We start from the raw sequence: 15,338 nt of genomic DNA, 5'->3' as shown, positions 1-15,338 counted from the left end.
TGTGTTTTCATTTGGGGGGGTCCATTTGGGGACCCCCCAACAGAAATCTAATCCGCTTAAAAAAGTGGTTACCCTCGGAAAACAGAGGACCCCATAGACCCTTGTTGGCAAACCTATGGCATGCATGCCAGAGGGGGCACTCAGAGCCCTCCCTGTTGCCCCATCCAGGTTTCCTGATTGCTCACTAATAGGAAATCCAGTACAGGAGTCCCTGTTAGTGAGCAAGCGCTTCTTTCAGATGTATGTACAAATGCTGGACTGCGGCTTACACTGACAACAGAGTGTGACAGGCACAATGACATAATTCATCTGCGCCTGTACCATGGTAGAAGGAGGTCGCCCGGCTGCTCTTCATAGGAGGCAAGGTATGTAGCATATTGTCCTGTGTGGGGGCCACTGTGGAGCATATAATATTGTGGGGGGCTCACTATGGAGCATGTTCTTCAGTGTGGGGGCCCGAAATGGAGCATATAATACTGTGTGGGAGCCCACTGTAGAGCATATAATACTGTGTTGAGGCCCACTGTGGAGCGTATAATACTGTGTTGGGGCCACTGTGGAGCATATAATACTATGTATGGGGCCTACTGTAGGTCGAGAATATAATACTGTGTGAGGCCACTGTGGAGCATAGAATACTGTGTGGGGGCCCACTGTGGAGCACATAATACTGTGTGGGGGTTCACTGTGGAGCACATACTGTTGTACAGGTGCCCACTGTGGAGCATATAATAATGTGTAGGGCCCCACTGTAGGTGAAGAATATAATACTGTGTGACGTGCCATTGTAAAACATATAATACTGTGTGAGGGCCAACTATAGAGCATATAATACTGTGGGGGCCCACTGTGGAGAATATAATACTATGTGTGGACCACTGTGGAGCATATTATACTGTGTGAGTGTTATGGTCGGGGGATCTCTGACCATGGACTGGCCCCTGACTGATAACTTCTCAGTCAAGTTAGATAGAAAAACAGAAAAGAAAAAAAAAACTAAATACAAGAGTAATGAGCAGTTTGTAATAGCTAGTGTGTGATACTCCTATACCCTGCCTTGCACATTAGAAGTAGGCGTAGGCCCGACTAACTTGCCTGAGTGGGCATGAACATAGCCGGAGAAATAACTCAACTATTAGTGAAACAGAAACCCCTGACTACTTTCACATTTATGAGTAGAAAAAGATACAGAAAAAGCCCCCACAGGTGTCCGACTGGACTAATGGTGAATATGAGGAAACAAAAAGTATAAACAGAACTTAGTATCACACACCAAAAAAACCTACAAAAATTCCAAATTTCCAAGCAGTAAAAAGACTAGGGTTCACTGCATCCGAAGCAACTATGCTTGGATAAAGAAGATGAATACTCAGGATAATGTGAACAGGCAGCAAGGAAGCTGAATGGGCCAGGACTCAGATGCAGGTGAGATAGCAGGCTTCGGACAAACAGACCATGTCTGGGACACAGGAACTGAAGATTAAGACCGGCATCAGACAGCATGCACAGTGGAACTAAATAGGAAAGAGCAGGTCTCAGAACCACCCACAGTCTGTAATTAGCCCTCAGCACTGCAAAAGGACTTAACCCCTTCAGAGGCCAAGACACACCAAGCACTGATCCACAAGGCAACTCATCATGTGATCCATGCTTGAGTGCTACTGCAGAAACAGCATGCCTAGTGTGAACATACCCCTGCAGTACATCAGATGATCCATGCGCAGAATGCCGTTCAGACACTGTACACCTGAACCTAACAGGCTGAGTCCACAGAGACTGGGTCATAACAGTGAGGGCCAATGTGGAGCTTAATTTACTGTTTGTCAACCACTGTGGAGAATATTGTACCGTCTGGAGGCCACTGTGGAGCACATTGTACCATCTGGGGGCCCTTCATTATTTACATCACACAGTATCTGTTTTATAGAAGATAGCCGTAATAACATTGCATGGTCACTATAAAACAAATCCTGTGCGATGTAAATAGTGAACATTTATTGTACAAAAGTGTACCAAATGCAGTACAAAGTTGTTTTATATCACTGAAAGCTCTGTAAAACCCCATTTACATGACTGTATTTTGCAGGTTCGTAACTGTCCGCAGTTGTGGATCCACACAGTATTAAGATTAAATTGCCATGTTGGCACTTTGCGATAAATTAGTGGGTTTTGGGTTGCAGTTTTGACATTCGGTCTGTAAAAGGTTCCCTATCACTGTCATAGACTAAAAAGGGTTCTGCTCTAGAGATGAGTGAACACTGTTTGGATCAGCCGATCCGAACAGCACGCACCCATAGAAATGAATGGATGCACCTGTGACGCTGACTTTGCCGGCGGCCGACCGGCGTCACAGGTGCTTCCATTCATTTCTATGGGTGCGTGCTGTTCAGATCGGCTGATCCAAACAGTGTTCGCTCATCTCTAGTCTGCTCGACAAGGGCAGAAAAATGTGTAGAAAAAAGTCCTCCTTGCAGAACTTTTCTCTCCGCATTTTTAAAGCGGAATGGGGAATGTAATCCCTGAGCAGACACAGGGCGCATGTGTGAGCCTAGGAACATCATTAATGGCTGTCTTTTTGTCCTGGAACTAGTGTAGAGGACATCATAAAGTTCTTGATCACCGACAATACTCTATGGTGGAATGTGCTGAGCCCCCTAGGGCTAGTTCACATGTAAAATCCTCCTGGCTTATTTTGGTCCTGAAAAAAACACTTCCTAATTAGGAAACTTTTTTTTTTTACCTTGAGGCATTTTTTGGAGCTTTTTCTGGAGCAGTTTTTGGTAAAAACGGCTTCAGAAAACGCCAGGCAGTTTTCCCCTCCCCTAAAGTGAATGGACTGTAATAAAACGCCAAGCGTTTTCAGTCGCTTTTTTTTTGCAAAAAAACGCTAGGCGTTTTTCGCCTCCCATTCACTTCTATTGCCTTTCCTCAGGCGGAAAACTCCTGAAGAAAGGTCATGTTGCAGTCTACATAGACACCATTGTATGGAGGCGGATTTTGAGGCGAAATCCGCTGTCAAAATCAGCCTCCATAGCCCCGTGTGAACTAGCCCTTAGACAATCCACTTCCATTAGGTGGGTATCAGCTTAGAGACCAAAAGTCTATGGTTCTTATGAGCACTGCTAGAAATGTTTGGGTGTCCTTATAATGTCAATGATGTTCTGGAATGCCTTCCTACAAAGCGCTTCCCTTTTGTCTTTACTAGAGATGAGCGAACACTAAAATGTTCGAGGTTCGAAATTCGATTCGAACAGCCGCTCACTGTTCGAGTGTTCGAATGGGTTTCGAACCCCATTATAGTCTATGGGGAACATAAACTCGTTAAGGGGGAAACCCAAATTCGTGTCTGGAGGGTCACCAAGTCCACTATGACACCCCAGGAAATGATACCAACACCCTGGAATGACACTGGGACAGCAGGGGAAGCATGTCTGGGGGCATAAAAGTCACTTTATTTCATGGAAATCCCTGTCAGTTTGCGATTTTCGCAAGCTAACTTTTCCCCATAGAAATGCATTGGCCAGTGCTGATTGGCCAGAGTACGGAACTCGACCAATCAGCGCTGGCTCTGCTGGAGGAGGCGGAGTCTAAGATAGCTCCACACCAGTCTCCATTCAGGTCCGACCTTAGACTCCGCCTCCTCCGGCAGAGCCAGCGCTGATTGGCCGAAGGCTGGCCAATGCATTCCTATGCGAATGCAGACTTAGCAGTGCTGAGTCAGTTTTGCTCAACTACACATCTGATGCACACTCGGCACTGCTACATCAGATGTAGCAATCTGATGTAGCAGAGCCGAGGGTGCACTAGAACCCCTGTGCAAACTCAGTTCACGCTAATAGAATGCATTGGCCAGCGCTGATTGGCCAATGCATTCTATTAGCCCGATGAAGTAGAGCTGAATGTGTGTGCTAAGCACACACATTCAGCACTGCTTCATCAAGCCAATACAATGCATTAGCCAGTGCTGATTGGCCAGAGTACGGAATTCGGCCAATCAGCGCTGGCTCTGCTGGAGGAGGCGGAGTCTAAGATCGCTCCACACCAGTCTCCATTCAGGTCCGACCTTAGACTCCGCCTCCTCCGGCAGAGCCAGCGCTGATTGGCCGAAGGCTGGCCAATGCATTCCTATGCGAATGCAGACTTAGCAGTGCTGAGTCAGTTTTGCTCAACTACACATCTGATGCACACTCGGCACTGCTACATCAGATGTAGCAATCTGATGTAGCAGAGCCGAGGGTGCACTAGAACCCCTGTGCAAACTCAGTTCACGCTAATAGAATGCATTGGCCAGCGCTGATTGGCCAATGCATTCTATTAGCCCGATGAAGTAGAGCTGAATGTGTGTGCTAAGCACACACATTCAGCACTGCTTCATCAAGCCAATACAATGCATTAGCCAGTGCTGATTGGCCAGAGTACGGAATTCGGCCAATCAGCGCTGGCCAATGCATTCTATTAGCCCGATGAAGTAGAGCTGAATGTGTGTGCTAAGCACACACATTCAGCACTGCTTCATCAAGCCAATACAATGCATTAGCCAGTGCTGATTGGCCAGAGTACGGAATTCGGCCAATCAGCGCTGGCTCTGCTGGAGGAGGCGGAGTCTAAGGTCGGACCTGAATGGAGACTGGTGTGGAGCGATCTTAGACTCCGCCTCCTCCAGCAGAGCCAGCGCTGATTGGCCGAATTCCGTACTCTGGCCAATCAGCACTGGCTAATGCATTGTATTGGCGTGATGAAGCAGTGCTGAATGTGTGTGCTTAGCACACACATTCAGCTCTACTTCATCGGGCTAATAGAATGCATTGGCCAGCGCTGATTGGCCGAATTCCGTACTCTGGCCAATCAGTGCTGGCCAATGCATTCTATTAGCTTGATGAAGCAGAGTGTGCACAAGGGTTCAAGCGCACCCTCGGCTCTGATGTAGCAGAGCCGAGGCTGCACAAGGGTTCAAGCGCACCCTCGGCTCTGATGTAGGAGAGCCGAGGGTGCACTTGAACCCTTGTGCAGCCTCGGCTCTGCTACATCAGAGCCGAGGGTGCGCTTGAACCCTTGTGCACACTCTGCTTCATCAAGCTAATAGAATGCATTGGCCAGCGCTGATTGGCCAATGTATTCTATTAGCCTGATGAAGTAGAGCTGAATGTGTGTGCTAAGCACACACATTCAGCTCTACTTCATCGGGCTAATAGAATGCATTGGCCAGCGCTGATTGGCCAGAGTACGGAACTCGACCAATCAGCGCTGGCTCTGCTGGAGGAGGCGGAGTCTAAGATCGCTCCACACCAGTCTCCATTCAGGTCCGACCTTAGACTCCGCCTCCTCCAGCAGAGCCAGCGCTGATTGGCCGAATTCCGTACTCTGGCCAATCAGCACTGGCTAATGCATTGTATTGGCGTGATGAAGCAGTGCTGAATGTGTGTGCTTAGCACACACATTCAGCTCTACTTCATCGGGCTAATAGAATGCATTGGCCAATCAGCGCTGGCCAATGCATTCTATTAGCGTGAACTGAGTTTGCACAGGGGTTCTAGTGCACCCTCGGCTCTGCTACATCAGATTGCTACATCTGATGTAGCAGTGCCGAGTGTGCATCAGATGTGTAGTTGAGCAAAACTGACTCAGCACTGCTAAGTCTCTGCATTCGCATAGGAATGCATTGGCCAGCCTTCGGCCAATCAGCGCTGGCTCTGCCGGAGGAGGCGGAGTCTAAGGTCGGACCTGAATGGAGACTGGTGTGGAGCGATCTTAGACTCCGCCTCCTCCAGCAGAGCCAGCGCTGATTGGTCGAGTTCCGTACTCTGGCCAATCAGCGCTGGCCAATGCATTCTATTAGCCCGATGAAGTAGAGCTGAATGTGTGTGCTTAGCACACACATTCAGCTCTACTTCATCAGGCTAATAGAATACATTGGCCAATCAGCGCTGGCCAATGCATTCTATTAGCTTGATGAAGCAGAGTGTGCACAAGGGTTCAAGCGCACCCTCGGCTCTGATGTAGCAGAGCTGAGGGTGCACAAGGGTTCAAGTGCACCCTCGGCTCTCCTACATCAGAGCCGAGGGTGCGCTTGAACCCTTGTGCAGCCTCGGCTCTGCTACATCAGAGCCGAGGGTGCGCTTGAACCCTTGTGCACACTCTGCTTCATCAAGCTAATAGAATGCATTGGCCAGCACTGATTGGCCAGAGTACGGAATTCGGCCAATCAGCGCTGGCCAATGCATCCCTATGGGAAAAAGTTTATCTCACAAAAATCACAATTACACACCCGATAGAGCCCCAAAAAGTTATTTTTAATAACATTCCCCCCTAAATAAAGGTTATCCCTAGCTATCCCTGCCTGTACAGCTATCCCTGTCTCATAGTCACAAAGTTCACATTCTCATATGACCCGGATTTGAAATCCACTATTCGTCTAAAATGGAGGTCACCTGATTTCGGCAGCCAATGACTTTTTCCAATTTTTTTCAATGCCCCCGGTGTCGTAGTTCCTGTCCCACCTCCCCTGCGCTGTTATTGGTGCAAAAAAGGCGCCAGGGAAGGTGGGAGGGGAATCGAATTTTGGCGCACTTTACCACGTGGTGTTCGATTCGATTCGAACATGGCGAACACCCTGATATCCGATCGAACATGTGTTCGATAGAACACTGTTCGCTCATCTCTAGTCTTTACATTAAGTCACCCATTTAAAGTGAATCTACTACTATCAAAATCTCTTTTAAGGCAATTATATGCTGTTGTAGGGCCGGTTAGTAACTTAGTGGCCATACCTTTTCTGAGTCAAAGTTCAATATTGTTGGAAAAAAATTAATTTTTACCCCTATGGAAATGAGTTGTTTGATTCTGGAGAAATCTTTTTCTTTTTTTGCCTTTGCCCCTGCAAAAACAAAAGGGCTGACATGTCCCATAGACCTCACTGCAAAAATAGAAGGTTCTCTTTTAGGAGAGGTTTCACCTACAGTGCAGCAAACAGCTCAGTTACATATGTAATAAAAGTTGAATTTCTCAGCAGCAAAAATGCACTTTGACACAAGAAAAATATGCTGCCAACTTGCCTTATCACAGCATATAAGTGGTTTTGGTGGTGGTAGATTCCCTTTAATGTTTCCAGAGGCAGTTAAGAAATAAAATTGGTGAGCTGGGCGTGTTGTTTCTAGTTTTGGGACTAGATACAGACAGTTGTCGTCATATTATAGAGTCATGGCCGAAAGTTTTGGCACTCCTAAAAATTTCCAGAAATTGAAGTATTTCTCCTAGAAAATTATCGCTCATATTTATTTTCTTTGTATATACCGTATTTTCCGGACTATAAGGCGCACATAAAAACCTACGATTTCCTCAGAAATCGTAAGTGCGGCTTATAGTCCGGTGCGCCTTTTATATGGATGGAAGCGGCGGCAAAGTCTGCGTGCTGCTTCCATACATACATAAAAGGCACCGTAAGGGTGCATTCACACTACGGAATGCCGGCGTGTATCACAGCTGTACACGCCGGCGTTACAGCAGGGCTGCCGGACACTTCCTATTCATTTCTATGGGAGCCGGCATGCGAGCGCTCCCCATAGAAATGAATGGAAAAAAGCAGTCCATTCATTTCTATGGGGAGCGCTCGCATGCCGGCTCCCATAGAAATGAATGGGAAGTGTCCGGCAGCCCTGCTGTCACGCCGGCGTGAAACAGAACCCTGAAACAGAACGTGAAACTTACCGAGCGGTGCAGGGCGGGCGGGCATTCAGGCCTCCTCTTCTTCCGATGTCCTGACCACTTCCTCCGGCGCTCGCGAACTGATAATGGCCTGGGCGCATGCGCAATATCATAATGCTTCTACTACGGCTACTGCGCATGCGCCCAGGCCATTATCAGTTAGCGAGCGCCGGAGGAGGAGGATGGAACATCGGAGGAAGAGGAGGCCTGAATGCCCGCCCACCCTGCACCGCTCGGTAAGTTTCACATTCTGTTTCAGGGTTTTATTTTAAAACGGGGGGGGGGGGGGTAGTTTAATATAACTTTTACGGTTGGACTCTATCAGCATGATTTTGCTGATAGAGCCCCTCCTCGCCTGCCGAGCGCTTCCAATAGAAGCGGCTGGCACGCGGGGGGTTAAGTGGCCGCTGGCAAAGTCTGCCTGCCGCCGCTTTCAATAACATATAACGCGCACCGGACTGCGCCTTATAGTCCGGTGCGCCTTATATATGAACCGAGACGGACTATAAGGCGCTCATGGGCAATGCGCCTTATAGTCCAGTGCGCCTTATAGTTATTGTTATATATTGTTTGGAACAACACAAATAAAATAGAGAAAAAAGGCAAATTGGACATAATTTCACACAAAACTCCAAAATGGACTAGGCAAAATCATTGACCACTTTTCATAATTGTGAGTAAATAATTTTGTTTTAAGTGACGCTCATTCAAACTGACCAGTGGCAAATAACAGGTGTGGGCAATATAAATATCACACCTAAAACCATATAAAAAGAAGAGAAATTGACTCAATCTTTGCAGTGTGTGTGTGTGTGTGTGTGTGTGTGTGTGTGTGTGTGTGTGTGTGTGTGAGAAAAGGATTGTCTGAGGACTTGAGAACCAACATAAACAATGAAAAACAGCAACAATGAAAAATATCAACAATCCCAATGTTATAAGTCCATCTCCAGAGATCTTGATAATTTGCCCATGGTGTGTACCATAATCAAGAAGTTTACAACCCATGACACTGTAGCTAATCTCCCTGGACATGAATGGAGGAGAAAAATTGATGAAAGATTGTAACGCAGGATAGTCCGGGTGGTGGATAAGCAGACACAAACAAGTACCAAAGAAATTCACACTGTCCTGTAAGCTCAGGGTGCATCAGTGTCAGCGTAAACTATCACTCAATATTTGAATGAAATGAAACACTATGGCAGGAGACCAAGGAGGACCCCACTACTGACGCAAAGACATAAAAAGCTAGACTGTAGTTTGCTAAAATGTACGCAAGTAAGCCAAAATCCATCTGGGAAACATCTTGTGGGCAGATGAGATGAAGATAGAGCTTTTTGGTAAAGCACATCATTCTACTCTTTACCATGAATTGAATGAAGCCTACAAGGAAAAGAACACAGAACCAACAGTCAAATATGGTGGAGGTTCAAGGATGTTTTGGGATTGTTTTGTTGCCTCTGGCACTGGTTACCTTGACTGCGTGCAAGGCATCATGAAATCTGAAGATCACCAAAGGATTTTGGTTCTCAATGTAGGGATCAGTGTCAAAAAGCTGGGTTTGTGTCCTAGGTCATGGGTCTTTCAACAGGACATACTCAAACATACTTAAAAAAAGAACCCAAAATAGATGCAAACAATGCACTGGAGGATTCTGAAGTGGCCAGCAATGTGTCCGGATCTGAATCCCATTGAACACCTCTAGAGAGATCTTAAAATTGCTGTTAGGAGAAGACAGCCTTCAAATATGAGAGACCTGGAGCAGTTTGCAAAAGAAGTGAGCCAAAATTCCAGTTGAGAGGTGTAAGAAGCCTGTTGATGGTTATAGGAAGGGATTGATTTCAGTTATATTTTCTATAGGGTGTACAACCAAATATTAAGTTGAGGGGGCCAGTAATATTTTCCAGTACATTTTTGGAGTTTTTGCTTGAAATTCTATCTTTTTTTCTGTTTTTATTTTGTTTTTGCGTTGTTCCAATATAGACAAAAGAAATAAATATATGTATAACAAAACCTGTAATTGCACTAATCTTCTTGGAGAAATTTTTATTTTCTGGAAAAATTTCATGGGTGCCAACACTTATGGCCACGACTGTATATGGACGCAGTACAGCAGAACAAAAAAAGGCTTTGTTTTGCCACTCTGGAATTTTTTTTTTACCAGGAAATTCTCCAATGCCGTTTTTATAAACAGTTTTCATTGATATATAAAAAAAGAAATAGCTTTGAGTATGAGCATTTGTGCATTGATCCTGAAGATGGGTTCAAGAGCGGCTCGCTAACTTACATTGGTGCACAGATCTTTGTGCCTTTGTTTGCCATTCTGTAACTCAAGGACTGCATCACATTAAACCTGGCTCTTTTTACAGCCTTGGTATTGTGGTAAAGCGATGGCTTTATGTAATGACAGGAAAAACACAAGTTACCAGGTTGATATTCTTAAAGTTAATGAGGCAGTGATCAGCGGCAAAGGAGCCAGTTAACGGAATGTGTTTTCTTCTCATTGACTGGTATTCATTAATAAATTAAATTAATTAGTTAACTTGCCGGCCTCTCGTAGGCAGAAGGATTGCCGTGTAATTCTTAACCACTGTGTAAACATTATTACCATTAACGATTACGTTCTACTATCAGTGACATCAATCTGCCAAAAGAATTGTATCCTCTTAGTCGTAGTGGCCTGGGAGCCTTTCCGGGAGATGTACAGCCAAACCAGGAGCTAGAAATTTGCATAGTGTAAAAAAAAACTGTATATGAATTACATACAAGTTGTTGTGTATGTAGGGATTTTCGAGACGGAAGACATTCACTGGATGACAGATAAAAAATATTTTAAATTTAGATAGTAAACCCCAGGTGGGACAACATGGCCTCTTTAAAGGAACTCTATAAGGTTAAATGATCAGCAGATGCAAGATTATCTTTCTTACGGGGGGGGGGGGGGGGGGGGGCTTATAATTATTTGTGCATTTCTTTGAAAACAGTGCCACACCTCTCTCTACAGTTTGTGTCTGGTATTGCAGCTCAGTTCCATTGAAGTGAATGCGGATGTGCTGCAATGCCAGACAAATCCTGTGGACAGATGTGGCATGTTTTGTTAATAAAAGGGATAACCCCTTTTACAGCATAGTACACCCTTCCATTTTCTTTCTCTTTTTGGAGGTTTCTTAGTTGTATCAGAGAAGCCTTGGTGGTAAACAACACAGTCAACATTACATCTTCCACAGAGGTTGTCACCTGGTTATCTTGGTGTCCTGCATGGTACATATTCTTATTTTTGCGAAAATACATATTGTTTTACAGATCGGATTAAGATTAAGAAGACTTGGTAAAGAGGAACGCCCCCAACAGTAGTGGTCCATGTCCTTGTACTGTCAGAGAGGACATTCCTTACCGTCCAGCGATGACGCTGAGCTGTGAAGAACCCTCCCTTCCCCTACTAGTCTATGGATGAATACAGTCGTGGGGGTGGGGCGTTCCTCACAGCTTAGCGCCATCGCAGGACGGTAAGGGATGCCCCCTCTGACAGTACAGGGCTATGGACGAGTACTGTGATAGTGGGAATTCCTCACAGCCCAGTGACAGTGGGCAGAGATCGGTGCTGATATCTCCAGACTTAGGGGCACATAACAGGAAAGCTGACATTGCGATGAATTCAGCACAATGTTGGCTTTCTAGCGATATATAAACTGCATGTGCCGGAGGACATGAAAGGTCCTCTTTAAGCCCACAGACATGCACTGGGGGCGTCCTCAATGCTGCACGAGAACTCTCCAGCGCCGTCTCCATCTTCTTCAGGAACATCCTCTTCACGCATCTTCTTCCGGCACAGGCTTCAAACTTCTAGGCTTGGGCCTAGGGCAAAGCCGACTGCACATGCCTGCCGTCCACAATAAAATGGCCGCTTTACAAAACTGCTGCAGATCAGGCCTAGATGAATGGGCCTATCCATAGAGTCTTGAGCCATGGAGTTAGCAACTAGTGGACATTAGTATGTGGCGACCATTAAGCATTATACATTGTGGGGTACACTATACTGTGTCAGGCAGTTAGCAGGAATGCTTATTTTTTCGGGGTGTTACGCCTTCATGAGTAAACTGGGGAGAAAACAGTGGCGCAATTTATCTGCAGTGGTGTATAGGATCAGATGCCAGGCTATCAAGTAGATGTGTGTTGTCATTTCTACTATATATTTGATGCAAAATACTTGGATCAAATTTGGAGTGCTGTCCTTTTCTTCTGTTCACTGCACAATCTAGTTTATAGTCTCTGACCCCACTTTACGGAATACACTGAGGCTTATTAGCCAACTATATATTTGAATTAGACCATTAAATACACCCAAGTAGTCATACTGATCTACTGATGCCATAAATATAACAAAACGACAATATCAATAATGACTGCTGCAAAAACAACAAAGAAAATGTACTAGTAGAAATATGTTTTGTTTTTTTTTTTTTAATTCCCACTGTGTTCCCGTCCATGGATAAAGCTTTGTCCTGTTAGTGTTCTAATATTTGATAAACAAGGAATAATGTGTAACATGATTTCATTGTTCTTTAGCCTGTTGGAAATTATGCATAAAAGCAATTTGCATAAATTATAAGAAACAAATTATTTATTTGGAGCAAAGCAGAGCCTACTACCCATGGACCCAGATGGTAAACCAATGACCAAGTCTTAGTATCGCAGCAATGCCAAGCAAATATGACTGTGCTTATGGCCTGGTAATGCTGGAGCCAATTTACTAAAGGCGTCTGTACACTCCACTGCTCAAAGGAAACCACGGTCTGCACGGAATATCAAACACACAACTTCCCAAGAAACCGTAACCATATAGGCAGAGACAATTAACTTCTATTACAGGAAGTGCATGCCAAACTATCCTCCACTTAAATACCGGCCATATCATCTCTGGATTATTATAACAGATATTTCAACTTTTAATCATTATCCCGTTTCCTGTTAATTATTTTCAAGGAAAGGGCTGAAACCTGAGATTTTATTTTTATGCATTTCCTGCTAATGTCTTCATAGACGAAAATTCCCCATTTAAATACTTTATCAGATGCACTGTATTTGCCCCTGCACAGTTAGGACAAGCTCACAGTATACAGAAAGGAGGGCTGTATGGGAAGAAGTGCAATTAATTTAGAATGAATAGCTTCTGAGGTCTGTTTGATATGGGTTCTAGAATATCTGCTTTCCATTAGCCTGCATGAAATACACAAATCTCAAATTTAAAGATATTTAAAGGAACACTCTGTGTTATCCCTAATGCAGGTCTTGAAGGGATGGAGTAGGTCAAAGGAGCCCTCTCTTTAGTGCCCCCTATGTCATGCATTGCCCCGTGAGACCTTGCACTTGGTAAAACACTATATAATGTCTATTTTGCTTCAGTGTTTCTTTAACCCCTTCCCACCTGTATTAATGCTACATTTTTCATTTTTTCCTCCTGTTTTCCAAAAAGCCATAACCTTTCATTCACATAACTTTATGAGAGCTTATTTTCTACAGAACAAGTTTTAATTTTTAATGGTACCATTTAATGTTCCATACAATGTATTGGGAAATAGTAAAATTATTTGTTTCAACTGTATGTTGTTTGAAAGAATTGACAATAAGCAAATAACTGAAATACATAGGATATTGAGGTAGAGATGTGGATCCACAGAGTAGTTGCCATGGTATAAAGATCATGGAGAAGGTGTATTCATGGAACGAAGACAGGACACAAGGAAACACAGAAGAATGAGAGGAAGGAATGTATACATTGAGAAGGGTAACAGCAAGGGTAGGACAGTTTTCCCAGTTAGATACCCCATTAGCACTTGTCAGACATATGTGATTGCCAATATGTATCCTAGGGATCACAAATTGATTGGGATCTAGTAAGTCATTAAGAGTGTGAATGAGATGTTCCATCATATGGACATTTCTCAATCTAACCAATAAGTTGTGAAAGTCGGGGGGTGATTTTTGTTTCCAATGAGAAACAATCAAAGTCTAGGGCGCAGTAAGAATATGCTGGAATAGCCTAGCTTCCTGCTTGCCTATAGCCCTAGAAGGTGCGTTCAGTACGTACTGGAGAGTGTCCAGTGGGACATTGTGGAACAGAAAGGTAGAAATCCGTCCCTGGGGACAAATCAGCACTTGGGCCCAAAATGGACATAGCACTGGGTCGGACCAGAAAACATGTTGCAATGTATCCATGTCCCCCCGAGACCTCTAGTATACCGAAAGGATGGCAGGGTTGATTGTATATAAAAGGGGGGGGGGAGTGGGACACAAAAACCCCAGGATTTTGTATTGGTTCTCTTTTATATCTGGTAAAAATGGATGTCTTAACCGCTTTTGACCAAATCACCTGCCAAAGAAGACTGTCAACAAGCAGATTAGCTGCTGTTGTTGGATTTTACTAATAGATACATTTTACCCTGGTTATGGTTGGACAGATTAGCTCATTATACTGGAACATCCTCACATACTAAGTAGCATATGAACTCATTTTGTATATTTGTGTGTTCTTAAACCAGACTATAGGAGTATCAAGATGGTAATAAGTCGATCAAACCCATGGCCCTTTCACAGCAGGACATCTTTATGCTCTTACTAAAGGCTTCTCTACGAAGACACACAATAGAAATCCATGTACAAACATTGTCATGTGTACAAATCTGATTAAAATGACACTGAAATGTGATATTAATTAGATTACTCAAGAGGGAATAATACATTGTCACTGTGTTATTGTTTTGTATTCCTTAACTTTCAAGCAGGGATACAACTATATAAGTAGTGTCTTAGCCAGGCCTTGGAAGTGACCATTGGTCTCAATAAAAAAACATTAGTTCCATAAATGTCTTCACAATAACAGTAACATACTTGTCCATAAATTGTCTGGTATTGCAACTCCGCTCCACAGACGAAAATTGGGCTGACTTGCAATGCCATACACACAACCTGAAGACCTGTATGGTGCTGTTTTTAGAAGAAAGCAGCTATATCTTTCTAATCCTGATCAACCCCCTTAACATCTTCTCCATTATATCTACTAGAAGAAAAGTGACAGATACATTTCTATTTGTGCCTGTGACAATACATCTATTATATCAGAAGTTTTTCTCATATAGATCTCAACTCATAAAACTCATCCTGGTTCCTCAGCTTTTGATATTTCACCACCAGTACATTGATCAGTGTATCTGCTTAATTCTCAGCATCTTGAATATTTATGGGCCTCTTGTATTGTTCCCCACTGTGCCTGTAAAACATTTTGTTACTCACGTGAGTGGAGAATGACAACACAAACACAGATAGAGTCCTATTATGTTCTGATAAATCATTTTGGGGTAGCGTATTACCCAATATATCTAGCCCGAGTTAATAAAAATTGGAAAACAACTCCCAGGAGAAAGCTGGAACAGAATGTGAAAGATCTTATTGTTTACCAGTCGGTATAGGCAGCATTATAATGAAAAAAACATTACGCGATTATTAATTGCACCATTCCAAGGAATTAAAGATGGCATTGGCTTTGGTATATTAATGCATTTTAAGAGAGACTATAATCCTTGCTTTGACTTTTATCCACAGTTTTAGATAGAGGTCCATCAAAGTGTTGTCAATCCACCAAA

Source organism: Leptodactylus fuscus, chromosome 7 (genome assembly GCF_031893055.1).
Source record: "Leptodactylus fuscus isolate aLepFus1 chromosome 7, aLepFus1.hap2, whole genome shotgun sequence".
Classification (NCBI taxonomy): Eukaryota; Metazoa; Chordata; class Amphibia; order Anura; family Leptodactylidae; genus Leptodactylus; species Leptodactylus fuscus.
The sequence above is the reverse complement of the archived record's forward strand: the minus strand, read 5'-3'. Positions refer to the sequence as shown.